The sequence below is a fragment of the Sceloporus occidentalis genome, unplaced genomic scaffold, assembly GCF_023333645.1.
Source record: "Sceloporus occidentalis isolate IW3139 unplaced genomic scaffold, rSceOcc1.0.p SCAF_3, whole genome shotgun sequence".
NCBI classification, from domain to species: domain Eukaryota; kingdom Metazoa; phylum Chordata; class Lepidosauria; order Squamata; family Phrynosomatidae; genus Sceloporus; species Sceloporus occidentalis.
Window position 1 is genome coordinate 188,121,673 of NW_028316983.1, and position 14,821 is coordinate 188,136,493.

General features: G+C 45.3%; 1 protein-coding gene across 1 annotated transcript in view; it reads left to right on the top strand.

The window, feature by feature from the left end:
• Window positions 1-400: 400 nt before the first annotated feature.
• The window catches only part of GREB1L (GREB1 like retinoic acid receptor coactivator), a 223,387-nt gene continuing 208,966 nt past the window's right edge, over window positions 401-14,821 (top strand). Inside the window, exon 1 of the mRNA XM_089517153.1 lies at window positions 401-500. The gene's annotated coding sequence lies outside the window, so the exon portion shown is untranslated. The remainder of the gene's footprint in view (window positions 501-14,821) is intronic.

Consider the following 14,821-nt stretch of genomic DNA (forward strand, 5'->3'; position numbering starts at 1 on the left):
GTGGGACCGAGTTTTTCTGCTCCCCTACATTCCGCTGTGTTTGTTTATGAGGAACATTAGTGCAAAAAACCGAAACAAAACAGATGACTAAGGATTCTGTTTGGTGTGAAATGAAAGGAGGAGGTCAATGTGTGTGAGGGGGGGATGTGACACAATGAGTGACCACACCGGGTGGCACCACCAGCCCTAGGGATGCCACTGCTGGCCTCACTGCCACCAAAAAGGCTGTCCCAGGTGAAAGGAAGGGAAGGAGGAAGAGCAGGAGGAGGAGGAGGAGAGAAGGAGGAGGCGAAGGAGGCTGCTTGGCTCTTTCCCTCCTCCTCCTGCTGCTCTGTCCTGCTGCCAGCCCCCTTCCCCGCCTCTCCGGTCCCCTCTGCCCCTCCTTCCCCAGCCCCAGAGCCAAGAGAGTGGAAGAAGAAGAAGCAGCAGAGCAGAGGAAGAGGAGAGAGGAGAGAGGCTGGGGGCAAAAGAGACCCAGGACCTGCCCAGCCCTTGGCAAGGTAAGCCTTGCTGGCACTGGCCAGGCCTCCTGCTGCTGCTGCTGCTTCTTTGCTGGGATGGAGGCAGGGAGGCAGGGAAGGAAGGAAGGAAGGAAGGAAGGAAGGGGGGCTGCTGCTCAGGCCAGCTCTGCAGCCCCTGGGACTCTGGAGGGGGGGCAGGCATGGCTTTGGCTGGCCAGGGGGCTCTGTCCTCCACACAATGGAGGAGGAGACAACACCACGTCTAGGGAGTAAAGCTTCAGAACAGGAGTGGAAATGCCATGGCTTCTTTCTAGTCCACCTCAAAGGGGGGGGGGGGAATAAATAAATAAACAAATAAATAAATAATAATTGTAGGACTTTGCCACATATCAATGCTTTAAAACACTCCCAGGAATAGAAAGTGGTGGCTTTCTTGGTCCTGCTCAAAAAGGGAGGACATTCCAAGAAAGAAAGAAAGAATGAATACTGGAGGACTTTGCCACAGGGGAAATGTCAATGTGGGGCTTCTTGGTTCTGATCAAAAGGGAGGACCTTCCAGGGGGGGAAATGGAGAACTTGGCCACAGAGAAAAAGCTTCCAAAGAGAAATGTCAATTTGTGACTTCTCAGTCCTGCTCAAAAAGGAGGACATTTCAGGGAAAAAAAATAGAGGACCTTGCCACAGATCAAAGCTTAAAAGCACTCGGAGAAATGTCAATCCGTGGCTTCTTAGGGAGACATTTCAGGGGGAAAATGGAGGACTTTACCACATAGACAAGCTTAAAAGCACTCATAGATATAGAAATTCGTGGCTTTTTGGTCCTGCTCAAAAGGGAGGACGTTCCAGAAAAAATGGAGGACTTTGCCAGATAGAAAAAGCTTCAAAAAGAGAAATGTAAATGCATGGCTTCCTATTAGTTCTGCCCCAAAGGGAAGACTCTGTTCGAGAGAGAAAAAAACATTGTAGGACTTTGCCACATTATAGAAAAAGCTTCCAAAGACCCATGGAAAGAATGCCAGTTCGTGGCTTCTGGGTCCTGCTGAAAAGGGAGGACGTTTGGGAACTCCCTCCTGGAGCGAAAGGGGGGGGGGGAATGTTGTAGGACATTGTCCCGGTAAAAAGGAGGGGAAGGAGGGCCAAGGCGGGTCCCTCTGGTCCTGCTCAAAATGGAGGACATTCTTGTGGGGATTCCTCCTGGGCAGAAGGTGGAAAGGGAGGACCAAGACTGGAGCGCAGGGGGGGGGGCTTCCTCTGGACTGAGGCACTGGCCTCTCTTGGGGGGGGGCCCTCTTGGAAAGGCTTTCTTTTGGGGGGTGGGCTTCTTCTTCTTCTTCTTCCTGAGAGGGAGGCCCTTGTTTTGACAGCTGGAGGGGGGCGGCCCTACTCTCTGAGACAGAGGGACCCTGGGAGTCTCTGCCTGAAATGGGGGGAGGCCCTGTGAATTCTCTCTCTTTCTCTCTCTCTCTCTCTCTCTTTTGGACGTATGTTTGTCTTGACGAGTGGGAAGAGAGCCCCCAAGGCCATCCAGTCCAACCCCCTGCCTTGCAGGAAAGCACAACTAAAGCACCCCCCATGTTTTTTTGCAGAATAGTTTAAAAAAGCCAACAAACCATTTTTTGGCAGGGACCCTGGAACTGTTTCTAAGATGTGGGGAGGCTCAAGACCAGGGGCCTGTGGTGAATTATTTCTGCCCTTGCATGCATGCTTTCCCCCCAAAGGCCATCCAGTCCAACCCCCTGCCTCGCAGGAAGACACAACCAAAGCACCCTCCACAGATGGTTTTTGCAGCACAGTACAAACCAAATCAAACCTAACCCCAAAACAACAATTTTGGCAGAGGACTGTTTCTAAGGTGTGGGGAGGCTCAAGATTCGGGGGGGGGGGGAAGGAGGCGTTGTGATTTTTTTATTTTTGCACCTATGCTTTCCTGGAAGAGTTGGAAGACCCCCCCCCCCCCAAAGGCCATCTAATCCAACCCCTTGCCCTGCGGGAATGTACAACCAAAGCACCCCTCACAGATGGTTTTTGCAGAATAGTTTTCAAAAAAAGCCAACAAACCATTTTTTGGCAGGGACCCTGGAACTGTTTCTAAGATGTGGTAAACTCCTCTATATTTTAAGATCAGGGGCCATTGTAAATTATTTCTGCCCTTGCATGTATGTTTTCCCAGAAGAGTTGGAAGACACCCCAAAGGCCATCCAGTCCAACCCCCTGCCCTGCGGGAAGGTACAACCAAAGCCGCTCCGACAGCCTTTAGGGATGAAGGGCAGGGTATAAGTACTCTAAGAAAGAAAGAAAGAAAGAAAGAAAGAAAGAACCCCTGACAGATGGTTTTTGCAGAATAGTCGAAAGCAAATCAAACAAAATACAGAATATAGAGGAGGAGGAGGGTAGGGACTAGAGCAGTTAGAAGAGGCAGACAAAATAATATATAGGAGCTATTAGGGAATAGTTTGAGGCAGGAAATGAATTTCTCAAGGGAATGGGAAAATAGAGAAGACCTTGTTAGGGACAGGGAAAGATAGCTATAAACTATATGTATCTGATCAGTTGAGTTCTTGGAGCAGGGGGTGGGGGAGTTCAAGTATAGGGTGGCCTTTGGTGGCAGATGGTTTAAGAGGGGGTTTAGCCTCTCCAGCTTGGCTTTAGGAAGGGCTCAAGACCCCCTCCCCTCCATCAAGAGTATATTCTATGAGGGGGAGATGTGAAAATCAAACCATGAGAGAGATCCCCTTCACTGTTCATCATGCACCATCTTTAGTGTAATTTTTTTCTCTCCCTGGAGGGAAAGTTCTTCACCATACCAGGGAGTGCACTATGTTTCTTTCCTCCAGATGTGTGGTCTGTATGCCACAAATTGTGGAAGAGGGGTATGTTTGTTGTCACAAACTGGCCTTGAATTGTGTTTGATTTTAATGCTTGGGATCTGATGTGAAGGTGGAGGCACTTTCAAAAGTACACAAGCTTGGAATCTTAAGCCCCTTTCCTCCAAAAGGGCGTTTGTGAATTCGGTGGAGCTGCTCCTGAATATTTTTAAAAATACTACAATTTCTACAATCCCAAACCACATAGACATAACACCTCCATAAATTGTGCTGAAATCAGTCGTGTGCACAGTACACAACTAAGCCCTAAAGAGTTCAGTAGGAGTGACTTACTAGGAATTGGATTTAAGACTGCAATCACACAGAATGATCCAATGCATGTTTACTCAGAAGTAAATACTAGGCCTAATTCCTAATAAGTGTGTAGCGTATATCTCTAAAATAAGATTGCTGGCTAAGAGTACGGTGCTGACAATGCCTTAAACAACCTATGCCTGAGCATATTTACCTCTAAGTGAAGTTCCACTCAGTTTAGTAGTACTTCCAGAAAAAAAACGTCTTGAGTGCTGCTAAAGACCTGTTCCTGTGGCTGGATCTGCACTGCAGAAATAATGCAGTTTGACACTGCCTTAACTGTTATGGCTCAATGTCAGGCCATGTTGAGGGGTTTTGCTGTTGACATGGCTGTCACTTCTACTGATACCTTGTCAGTGTTTGGGATCTGGCGTTAACAGGGGCAATCAGCATAATCTCTGCTAGGCATTCATTCTGTCTTGTTAGTTCAAATCTGGTTAGCTCCTATCTTCTATAAGGAACAATGAACCAACCAGAGAATATCTGGAATGCTGGTGGAGGAAATGGCTTTCAGAATCTTCTCCAAAACTTATAATGAAGCACATCATGATAAATGTGGTCATTTATCATGATGTTCAAGGGCCAGCATTTTGTTTTTGTTTGGAGATGTTTTCAAGGGCTTCAGAAATTAAAAATGCATGAAAACCAGCTACTTAAATGTAAAATAGCTTAAAAATTATCTGAAACGCTTTACATTTTGTTAAATTCATTTTAAAAAGTTCCCTATACAATGACAATTAAATAAATATTCCTTGTTCATACTTCATGTTATTGTTCATGTTATTAAATTTATATTTATTGATAAATGAAACTTAAATGTATTTAAATTGACTTGAATGTGGTATTGCTCGTTATACTGTCTACTGATACTGAATTAAAAGGAGATTAGCTATCCTATTGACTGTCCCATTCACTGCAGTGCATTTAATTCTTTTCCCAATTGACTATTATGTATTTAGTAATTTGCTGCTGAACTTCAGGAGGAAACTGCAAAGTCTTTTTGTTCAAAAAATAAAAATTCCACAGAGCATTAGAGTCTGCAATAAAGGGCTTGGAGGTATCATCTAGCCCTCTGGCCACACTTTGCCCATCCCATCTTTACACCAACAGGAACCTGTTTGAAGTCCTACTTGGTGACATTGTTGTGTGTGTCTGCATGCACCTTCAAGTCACTTGTTGATTTATGATACCCCCATGTATTTCATAGACTTTTCTGAGGCTAGGAATATTTGGAGGTTGTTTGTCATTATATTCTTCTGAAATACAGCCTACAGGACCTGATATTCCTTGGAAGTCCTTCATCCATTCATTCACCCTGCTTAAGTTCCAAGATCAGGCAGGATCTGGTGTTTTTAGAGTATTTAGGCCTCTGTTGGCATTATTAGGGATGAAGAAATGATACTTTTGTTTCACCATTGTGTTTCTGCTGCAACAACCCACTGGAAATCTTTTGATTTATTAAATGGCCTTCTTCATCTTGGTCCTCATGTGGATTCACTTTTTCACAGAATCCTATTGTGATATTCATTTTAAGAGTTTTGCAAATAAAATTAGTTCCATTTGCCCCAGTTTACAGGCTGCTCTTAGAGCAAGGTAGAACATATATTTCATCCAAAGGGCTGAATTCACTTTCATAGAAGTTCTTGACTGGATGCATATCTCTAGTGAGTGGTGTCCTGTTCTTCTTAGAGGAGGTCTCCTCAAATGAGGAAGGGAGAATGTGGTGTCAGATAACATGGACTAGTCAGAGGAGTTTATCAGACAAGGGAAATCGGAAGTACAATCCAATGGCAATCTGAACGCAATCGTGGGGTTTAATGTTATTGCATGATAACCCACTACACACAAATTCGGGCAATGGGAAGTCAGCCCGAGCACAATCATGGGGTTTCACGTTATTGCGTGACAGACTACCACACGCAAATTCGGGCAATGGCATGCTATTTTCAGGCAATGGGAAGCCAGTTTGAATGCAATTCGCATTCACATACCTTAGCTGAACTAGTAAATTCACGTGAATGCGTTCTGGCCCCACTTTCTTTTCATTCAAAATTAAGAGAAATTCCTCATGTGTCATAAAGTCCAGAGTCAAAGGACACTGAAGTGAAAACAGAACCTGAACTATCTCATGTTGCCCTTGAAGAGGGAGTTGGAGGCTGAATTAGTTCACCCTTCTGAAGGTTATAGACTGAAATGAAATCAACAAACAGATGAGTAAGGATGCTGCCTGTCTTAAAAGGGAAATACTGAGAAAACAAAACCAGCATTGTTGAGTTACAGCTGGCTGTAGACTGGCATAGCCAAGGCCACTTCTGTACTGCAAATCTTTGGCATTGTGACATTCCCTGCTCTTTAGTTTTCTGAACTTCAGCTTGTTCTTTGGACTCTTCCCTTCAGTTAATGTCTGACTGGCATTTGACCTTGCTTGGGAGCAATGGATTCAAACCGCAGGAAAAAAGATTCCACATAAATATTAGAAAGAACTTTTTGAAGGTGAGAGCTGTTGGATAGAGGAATACACTGCCCGGCAGTGTGGTGGAGTTGCCTTCTTTGGGGGTTATTTAACCTGGATGGCCATCTGATAGGGGTGCTGTGATTGTGTGTTCCTGCATGGCAGGGACTTGGATTGGATGGTCATTGTGGTCTCTTCCAACTCTGTGGAGATTGTCACACGGGGCAAAGGAGAGGAGCGAAGTGAATTGCTCCCATCCTTATCCCATCCTTATTACATCACACTTATCCCATCCTTCTCCCGTCAGTGAAGTGGAATGGCCCTGTCACGGTATTAATGGGAGTTTCCATTAATACAAAATGACGGGGCCATTCCACTTCACTGACAGAAGGATGGGATAAGTGCAATATCATCTGATAATCTTTGCACGATTTTGCAATAAGGAGGACATAAGGGTGGGATAATGACAGAATAAGTGCAATGTTGTCTGATAATTGGGAGAAGGACATCCTTTTCCCAATGTGATAATCTCCTATGATTCTCTGGCCCTTATCACATGAGAGGTTTTGCAGCTCAGATCTGGAGTCACTCCTGGTTCAACCATGCAAATTTACGTTAAATAGTGATGTATTATCACACGTGATTGCTTTCTATGGGGGGGGGGGGTCGTTCCAAGGCGGATCCACAGTCAATCCGAAGTGACTCCTCATTTTTGTGAATTCGGTAACAAGTGAATTCACAAAAATTGTTTCCAAGCTCTCTTTGATTTCAATCCGAATTGGTCTGGTGTGGAATGCAACTTTGCTTCCATCCTGGTACACCCCCCCCCAAACCTCCAAGGTCCCACATTTCCCATGATGTGGTGCTGCAATTTTGCTCCATTTGCTTCCGGTACTCCATCTCCTTCCATTGTTGCCGAGGGGGAAATGCTGCTGGGAAAAGGGAAGAGAGCTACTGGGGAATGAATGCATTCACGTTTTAACGTGGACAGAGCTGAGGGTGGGCAGTGGGTGTTGGTTTGAATGCAAAAACGGACTCCAGAGCCCATAGAAAAGCCTGCTAGTTAGGATGAAAAAGGGACTCCAAAGCCCATAGAAAAGGCTGCTGGTTAGGATGAAAAAATGGACTCCAAAGCCCATAGAAAAGGGTGCTGGTTTGAATGCAAAAACGCACTCCAGAGCCCATAGAAAAGGCTGCTGGTCAGAATGAAAAAACGGACTCCAAAGCCCATGGAAAGAGTGCTGGATGTTTCAGGGAGGAATGGAAGACTGTCAAGGAGGGCACGTTTGGATGATGCTGGGAGGGTTTTGGGGGCTGGCAAGGATGGCACATTCGGATGTTTCAGGGAGAATAAAATAGAAGGGAAGAGGAAACGTGAAGCTGTCATTCACGTGAAACTGGAACCAGAAAGTAGACCCTTTCTTCACCCCAGAAGTGCAAAGGTTCTCGACGCATTCAGATCCCCACGGAGTATGCGCAAAGGTGCCAAGGGTGTGGTAATTCAATGTGTACTGGCTCCGCTTTGCCTCAGTAATGATCACAATTTAATTCTTCACGTGTGATAATTCATCACGTGAAATGCCTTGGATTCGAATTGACTCTGCTTCTTCATTTCGGATTGGCTCTGGATTTGAGTTTCAGTCTCATGTGTGATAAGGGCCTATGACTGCTCTTTGTGTTTGGACTTCAAACAGCTTCAGCTACTCTTCTGCTTTTCTGGACCTCTGTGTCTGAGCGTGTACTGACTTGGTTTTTCCACTGTTTGTTTCTTGAACTACATGTGTACTGTTGTGGGCACTTGCAGCTCTTGAAACAGGATAGCAGGGCTGAAGACAAAAAGCTGGGGCCACATTAAAGTTCTTACTGCTTAGTACCTAAGCTTAAAGAGAAGCATTTCAACCTTTTAGAATAGGGGAAATACAGAAGTGAGAAACTGCCAGATAATGGTATCATGAGGAAGAAAACATGGGCTTCTGTGTAACACTAGGAGCACACTGGATTCAGCCTCAAGTTCTGAGGTTCCCCAACTTTGTCAAGGCGTGATATTTGATCAATATTTTATGATTGCACATTTTAGTATTTGAATCCCATGGTGTGGTTGTGGGATTCTATCAAACATCTTTCCATGTAGTTTATACCTTATATAATGTAGCTGAGACAAAAGTGTTTTGCTGGGTCTAGGAGATTAATGAACTCTCATTTGAAGAGAAGGAACTATTTGATCCTGGCCGCCTGGAGAGAAGAGGTTGTGTAGGTCTTTCTCAGTAGAAATCCTGATGGTCTGTGTTAACTCCTGGCTAGTAGTGAGATCTCATTTTCTTGAGCAGTTAAACTCTTCATCAGAGTCTTCCTAACCTTGTGAGACATGATGGGTGGCAAAGGCCTTTCCTATGAAAACAGAAATACAATGTATTTTTTTTAAGTTTTTTTTAATTGAACCTACTTGATGTATTAGATTTATATCCCATCTTTATTCCCCCAAATAGGGTTCAAGGTGACTGAAAAGCTTCATTGTTTGGACTACAGTTCCCTGAGTCCTGCAGCTGGCGTGTCCACTGAACATGATGGTTTCAGGATCTTTGAAGTTGTAGTCTGAATAAGTGACTTTCCCAAATTCTGATATAATGGATTGCCATTACATATCCCAATTTTAATTTCATTTACTTAGAACTAAGTTGTTTTGAATTCAGTGGAATCTACTTTTAACTGTGTGCTTAAAGATTGTTATTTGAGGTGGCCCCCTACTAGGGTTGCCATAACCCGGCTGCAACCGGGTTTTTCCCGGTTTTGGCAGCACTTGCCCGCTCCCGGCACGGGTGCCATCCAAAAACCGGGTAAAGCCCGGTTGCAGCGGGGTTGCGGAGCAACCCGGGGGGCCTCGCTGCCCTCCTCCTCCTCCACCACGCATGGCCGTGCGGAGGAAGAGGAGGGCAGCGAGGCCTGGGGCAGAAGAGGCTGCAGGGAGGTGGCGCCTCCTGCGCGCAGCCGTGCCAACCTCCCCGCCTCCCTGCAGCCTCCTCCCTCCTTCCTGGCCTCCGCGGAGGCCAGGAAGGAGGCGAGGCCCCGGCGATCACCGGCAGCCTCGCGCCTTCCTCCTCGGCCTCTGTGGAGGTCGGGGAAGGAAGAGAGGCCTCGGCAATCGCCTGAGGCCTGGCCCTTCCTCCTCGGCCTCTGCGGAGGCCGGGGAAGGAAGGGAGGCCCTGGCGATCGCCCGAGGCCTGGCCCTTCCTCCGCGGCCTTTGCGGAGGCCGGGGAAGGAAGGGAGGCCCCGGCGATCGCCCGCGGCCTGGCCCTTCCTCCGCGGCCTCCGATCGCGGCGAGGCCCAGGGCCCAGGCGGGGAGGGAAAGCCTCCTTAAGTGGAAGCTTTCCCTCGCCGCTTGGCCTCCGCTCCCCTCCGCCGGAAAATGTAGGACAAAATTTTTCCCGTTTTGGAGGTCCGGAGTTATGGCAACCGTACCCCCTACCTATGTGGTGTTTACTTGCATTTAGATGCATAGTCTCATGTGAGTCAACTACTCATAGTAATCATACCAAATTTATAAGAGCAGAATGGACCAGGTACCTTCTTTTGCATATTACTGGCAGCTACACTATGCCACTGACATTGGGGTCTTGTACTTGACCTGATAAGAAGTACTGCAGTCTTAATAGGCTGGAGGGCAGGTAAACAGTTCGTACAGTTTTTCAACTGAAATTCTATATAATTCAACCTAGAGATTATATAAATCAGTTACCTTGCATGGTGTAGAAGTCAATGAGACTCAATGAGAGGGAGCCATCAGGCAGACCAGCAACATCTTGGACTGCCTGAAGGAAGAGGCCCCTCCCTCCTCAACTGTCATCTCGGCCTCAGAGGGAGCCATCAGGCAGACCAGCAACATCTTGGACTGCCTGAAGGAAGAGGCCCCTCCCTCCTCAACTGTCATCTTGGCCTCAGAGGGAGCGATCAGGCAGACCCAGCAACATCAGGGACTGCCTGAAGGACGAGACTTCTCCCTCCTTTAACTGTCACCTTGTATTTGTGTTGTATTCAATTTTTAATGTACACCGCTATGATCATTGAGGAATAGCGGTCTATAAATAAAACGTATTATTGTTATTATTAATGGTTTAATGCAGACTGTTGTATCTAGTGGTTTGTGTTTATTCTTTGTCATTTGAATTTTGTCATATATTTAGGAGTGCTTGGAACTGTTTGCAAAAGCTAGCATACCAACCTGAGTACGGTGTACATTACAATAGTTTCATCAGTTACACACGCACACCCACACCCCCACACCGCCACACACATTGTTTAAGACAAATAATTACAAAAATATTTCCAAATAGATGTACTGAAAAAGAGAAAAATTAAACACCAATACATTTTGAATACAAAAGATATTTTGTGTTATATGTATATCCGAGTTTAGGCTGAGAAAAATGCTCAAACCAGGTATTATTTAAGCAGATAAAAATATTAATATACACTCTTGATTTTTTGTGTGTACATATTTGTACCTGCAGCTTCATTTTGGGGTGGGAGAGACAGCGAAATGACTACAGAGTCTCATAATGGGTAAAATACTTAAACAACTCTTTATGGATATAGTTTGTTGTGGGGTGGGAAAATACCAAAGGTGTTGGTCTCACAAAGTGTGTGAAGGTCGTAAAGGCCCTTCCTGACTTAGCTAGGCTATTGAAGGCAGCTCCTGAACCAGACAGCCAGGCAGCTAGCTCATCACCTAGAGGTCTTCTCCAATTAGTCTAGGCCTTCCTTGCTTCTGTGTGGCTTAAAAGGATTGCAGAGACTTTGCTAGATACACAAGAGCATTATGCCCTCCCTGTTCCCTGCTGGGCATTTGCAAATGGGGCACAGAGTTAGTGGGTACATAGGGGCATATATGCACCAATGCTATATCAAAAGATCAAGGTATTATTTGCAAACCTATGCATGTCTATTACTGATTTTAAAATCCAGAATATGTATTGCTCATATGCATTGGGACAACTAGATGGTGCTCCCCACAAATATACACTAGCTTTCAAAGCTTATAGTATTGTACAGTAAATCATTATTTCTTCTTGTTGTTGTTGTGTACCTTCAAGTCATTTCTGACTTATAATAATAATAATAATAATAATAATAATAATAATAAATTGTATTTATATACCGCTTTCCCACAGATCAAAGCAGTGTACAGACAATTAAAACCATACAGACATTTCATAAAAGGTTAAAATCCCATAATAAAACCATACAATTACAGAACTCTAAGCACAATCATTCGCCTTCAAGGGTAAGCAGGGAATCAATGGCAACAGGGTAGATAACTTCATTCTTCAGGGGGGAAGGCTTGACAAAAAGAAGAATGTTTCTAGGGGGGTTGTCAGACGGAGCTCCTCGGGTAGATCATTCCATATCCGTGGGGCCACCACTGAAAAGGCCATCTGGGATGTGGCAACATATTTGGAAGGTGGAATTACCAGTAAGTTCTTTCCAGATGTTCTGAGTGTGCGAGATGGATCATATGGGGAGATGCGGTCCCTCAAGTAACTCAGGCCCAAGCCATGTAGGGCTTTATAGGTAGTGACCAACACCTTGTATTGCACTCGGAAGCGAATGGACAGCCAGTGAAGATCTTTCAAGATAGGTGTTATATGGTCAAACCTGGACGCACCAGTGACCAATCTGGCTGCCATATTTTGTACTAACTGAAGCTTCCGGACTTGGTACAAGGGTAGCCCCATGTAGAGCACATTACAAAAATCTAATCGAGAGGTTACCAGAGCATGTACCACAGTTTCAAGGTCCCTTTGGCCCAGAAAGGGCTGCAGTTGGCGTATCAACAGAAGTTGATAGCAAGCACTTCTGACCGTCGCATCTACTTGAGATGTCAACTGCAAAGACGAGTCCAGAAGTATTCCTAAGCTGCGAACTTGGTCCTTCAGGGGAAGTGTGACCCCGTTCAGGACAGGTGGATAAATTTCCTTTCTAAGGCCTGGTGGACCTATCACCAGTACTCCATTTTCTCTGGATTCAGGCTGAGTTTGTTTTCCCTCATCCAGCCCATTACCGACTCCAGGCAGGCATTCAGAGGAGAGACGCCATCTTTGGTCACTGCATCAGTCAGGGACACAGAGAAGCATATTTGGGTGTCATCAGCGTACTGATAATACCGCGCCCCGTGTCTCCGGATGATCTCTCCCAGCGGTTTCAAGTAAATGTTAAACAAAGTGGGGGACAAAATAGCTCCCTGAGGGACACCAGATGTCAGTTCCCTCTTAGAGAAGCAAGTGTCCCCCAACTGCACCATCTGGAATCTGCCCGAGAGATAGGAACGGAACCACTGGAGCGCAGTGCCCCCGATGCCCAGCTCTCTCAGGCATTCCAGAAGGATACCATGGTCAATGGTATCAAAAGCCGCTGAGATGTCCAAAAGCACCAACAGGGTCACACTTCCCCTGTCGATGCCCAGATGGAGATCATTGACTAAGGCGACCATGGCAGTCTCAACTCCATAACCCACTCTAAAGCCAGTTTGAATTGGGTCCAGATAATTGGTTTCATCCAAGACTGCTTGGAGTTGGACTCTAACGTAACCCTATCATGGGGTTTTCTGGGGCTGAGAGTGTATGTGGGTTTCCATGGCCAAGTGGGGAATCGAATCCTGATTCTAGAGTTGTAGTTCAAATTGTGCTCAAATCACTACACCACACTGGCTGCCTCAGTGGGTATAGGATTGTGGCCAGTCTCACCATGGTAGCCCAGTAGTAGCTGAAATGGTACTTAGTGGCATTTTCTATGTATTTCTGAAAGGCACACAAGCCTTTTGACTTTGGATGTAGCAGACGTATTTATTTTGTGCCTTCAAATTATTTCTAACTTATGGTAACTCTAAGGAAAATCTATCACGGGATTTCCTGGCAAGATTTGTTCAGGTGGGTTTGCAATTGTTTTCCTCTGGAGCTAGGAGAATGTGATTTGGCCATGGTCACCAAGGCCAAATGGGAATTCAAACTGGTCTTCCAGAGTTCAACATTCAAACTATTACACCATGCAGGGTTATACTCTCTTGGCAAGCTTTCCCAAGCTCCTCTGACTTAAAAACCTCCTTTACTCTAGGGCTTCCATTTTTAGTCCCTTGCCTTGTTCTTTCCTCTTGCTAGAAATTATTGGGAATTCAGCTACAGTTGTGGCTGTTGTCTTCTATGTTATCTGCCCACCACTGAAAGAATGCAGCTGTTTCCCCTCCAGCAATTATACTCCATTGAATGCTAGCAAGATAGGTTAAAAATGTGTACCTGCTTACAGAGACTTCCAAAAATCCTTTCTAAGAGGATCCACCCTTTTTGTTACTTTATGAATCAGACTGCAAAGTTAGGATGGAGGTAAACTGAGGGCATGCAGAGAGAATAGAGTTGGTTAAGTACCTGCTTCAGGTGGCTGACTGCTTTTACAAAGAACTCTGACTTTTTCCTCTATCACACACCTAACTTTCACCTCTAATTCTAAGGGTGTAGTAATAACAGGAGTAAACACCAGGTGGGGACTGAGTATGCCTTGTTATGCTGGCAAAAAGAAACAGAGTGAAAAAATGGAAAAAAATATCAAATGGTGGTGGTAGTAGAAAGGTCTGTCTGTCTGGAACACTGAAAAGGAGAATGTACCAGAGAATGTAATGCAACAATTTGTTGCAGGTCCTACTTGTACATATACAATACAGTACAGTAATGATTGGCGCGTTACAGACCGCCTAAAAGTGGCCATCTGCGGGTGCCGCCATTTGCTCTGCGAGGGAGCCGCAGCTTCCGTACCAGGCGGCTCTCTTGTGGAGCAAAAAGAAGCCCGAAAATGGCGCTTCTTTTTGTGCCCTGGATGTGACACTGCGAGGTGCTAGTCACGCACTATGTCCGCTACATCAAGATGGCGGTGCCTGTGTGGAACGGGTGCTGCCATTTTGTATGTATCCAGTACGTACTAGGGTTAGGGGCGTCAGGAAGTGACGCCCCTTCCTAACCCTAGTACGTACTGGTTACGTACTTTACGCACGTCCAGAACGGGCCATAGAAAGAATCTTTCTGCCTCTAGAATGGCATTTTATTTCCTTAATATACTGTACCTTCATATTGTCTTCTGTAAATTCCCATTTTTTCTCCCACAGTCCACTGCTGTGTAATAATGTGCCCCCCTCCCTTCCACTGTCCCCTCTGGAATTGACAGTGGGAAAGCTGTGGCAAAAATCATTTTGATAGCTAGTTATTCCAGCAGCACACATTTTGGAGAGAACATTTTGTGTTTTGGGGTAAAATCCAGCTATCTGTTTGGCACAGCTTGTGACCAAGAACACATTCTACCAGTTCTTTGAAGACTAGAACATTGGTTTCTAAGTGCAACTCAGGAATTTGGTTTTTTTCTTTTTTTCCTTTTCGTCCAGAAAGCTTCTTGTGCCTGGTTGTTAACTCTTTGCATTTTTCTTTCTCTCCCCTGTATGTTAAAAGACAATTGGAGCTCTGTCATTAGCATATGGTACTTGTGATGAGGTGATCGGTTAAGCTTTCTCAGCCTTGAGCTTTGGAATTTCTTTAGCTTCTGCTGGTTTATTTGAGATGAAATCTATCTAATCTATATACAACATGGCTAAAGAAAACTAAGAAACCACATGCACATGCATGCATACAGAGAGAGTGGGTATTGCTAAAATCAGTGTATATTCTTTTGTGTATAATATAATGTGCACTGGGCCAT